The sequence below is a fragment of the Pseudopodoces humilis genome, chromosome 8, assembly GCF_049639895.1.
Source record: "Pseudopodoces humilis isolate 2021_Gansu_Grassland_sample_001 chromosome 8, ASM4963989v1, whole genome shotgun sequence".
Classification (NCBI taxonomy): Eukaryota; Metazoa; Chordata; class Aves; order Passeriformes; family Paridae; genus Pseudopodoces; species Pseudopodoces humilis.
In genome coordinates, this window is record NC_142207.1 from 26,802,282 (window position 1) to 26,804,220 (window position 1,939).

Below are 1,939 nucleotides of genomic sequence, written 5' to 3' on the forward strand. Positions count from 1 at the left end.
GAAGGCTGGAGGGGGGAATGTCAGTGTGGATTGTGGATAAAATATATCACTGTCTAGTACAAGAAAAGACAGATGTGTGTCAAGGAGAAGAGGAAGGCCTAATTTAACCAAACAGGGTAGTTAGGAAGTGGAGAATGCATTTTAAATTTGGTTACAGGAAGTTAAAACAAGTAATGCACCCTTCGTTTTAATAATTTCTCTGGGAAGAAGAGCTTCTTTTTCTAAGGCAAAAGGCTTAACCAAGGCAGGAAGACTGCAGTAACATGAAATACATTATTTTTCTGCTTCTGGGAGTCTAATGAGTCAAATAGAACTATTGAAAACTACAGAATCACCTCTCTGCATTGTTTTGGGAGAGACTCAGAGTGGTCTGATTTGGAGATGTCTAAGTAGCTTTTGTAGGCTGATGCACAGTAATGGTAATTCCAAGGCAAAGTTTCTTGAAAAGAAGTAGTAAATGTAGAGCAGAGTAATGAAACCTCCCTGTAAAGTTTTGGGTTTGCATTACACCTGAAAAATGTGAAATTAGATCAGGCTGTATTCCTGCTACACAGAGGTGGAAACAGCACCAAAAGCTTTCTGTCTGTTCTGTTTGCCACAATGTAAAATGTTCCTTAGCTAACACCCAGCATGAGAGCATGAGCTGCCACTCAAATGTCAGACTCTCTCAGATACTTGCCACCATGTTTTTCCCATTCCACAGAAAAGATTTAAATATGTTTGCTTGGTGGCAAGCTGGGTTGAACAATCTTAACAGTAAAGCACCACAGTGGCTTTAGCTAGGCTGCATCTGTATTTCTTCCAAATAATCAGACTCTACAGCCTTTACAAAGAAAAGCAAAATTCTTATAGCCTGAATGACTCCTTTTTTGCTAACATGGTGAAAATTTATGCCTTTTTCTCATTTAAATGAGATACATGGTGCAAAAACTGTAGCTCTGTTTCCAGTTTTGAAATTTGAATTCTGCTCAGTTTTCTACTAAAACAATAACTTCTTCTGAAAACTTGGAGCTTAGAAACAGGCAGGAATAAGATTAAAAGAGAAAAAGTATTTGTGTGCAGCCCTAATCATATTATAGGCCTAAAAACAAGGATTTAAGAAATAATATTGTAATGCTTTTATTTTCTCTTTGAGATTCCAGTCAAAAGCACAGTGCCTCTTCTATAATGTAAAGTGTTTCAGAGATTTAATTTCTCTAAATGCAAGGGTTGCCTTTGTTTTTATTCTCTGAAAAATGTAGATGTTGAGATAATAGTAAATACGGTAGAAGCACCTGGATGGGATTGCTGTAAATTCAGGGAAGATTGAATTTTAGAGAAGAGAGAACTAGGAATTAGGTTCATCTCCAATAGAAGGTATGGTCACATTGTTCCAAGTGCCAGCTACCCACAAGAGAAGCCTTCTACTTGTGTTGGAACATTGTGATTGCTAGCCTAGGAAGTAGCCTAATTCTGAAGCTTACTGAGCACTCACCAGAACTTACTCTGACTGGAAGAGATGCTTAGATGTTACCTCAAAATAGGATAAAAATAGTCCAAAAGGGTGGTGGGTTTGTTTTGGTTTGGTTTCTTTAACAGCATGTAGTAGGAGAATGGGTAGCAGTATCTGCAGACCAAGCTAAAACTAATTAACCAAATGGGACCCAGTTCTTGTTTATAGACAAAGCTTGGCACCAATATTCTGACTGATAAAAGTATTGTAGATGGAAGGCCAGTCAAGTGCAGGGAGCACTTACTGTTAGACTCTGTAATTCTGCTAAATATGGCAGGAAAATTGGCTGAGAATCCAAAAAAATTTAAGCAAGTGGAATCCAAGCGGATTAGCAAATGAGGTTTGATTTGATCTTCTGTGCACATCTTTGCCTTCATGTAACTTGAATGCATTCTGTGTTTTCTGATTGGTCTGGGGGTTTTTGGTTGCTTCTTTTTTTCTTAATAG

At 37.8% G+C, this 1,939-nt stretch overlaps 1 protein-coding gene across 4 annotated transcripts in view; it reads left to right on the forward strand.

Annotated features, from left to right (window-relative positions):
* Positions 1 to 1,939, forward strand: part of HYCC2 (hyccin PI4KA lipid kinase complex subunit 2) — a 50,551-nt gene that overhangs the window by 40,746 nt on the left and 7,866 nt on the right. The gene's annotated exons all lie outside the window — the stretch shown is intronic.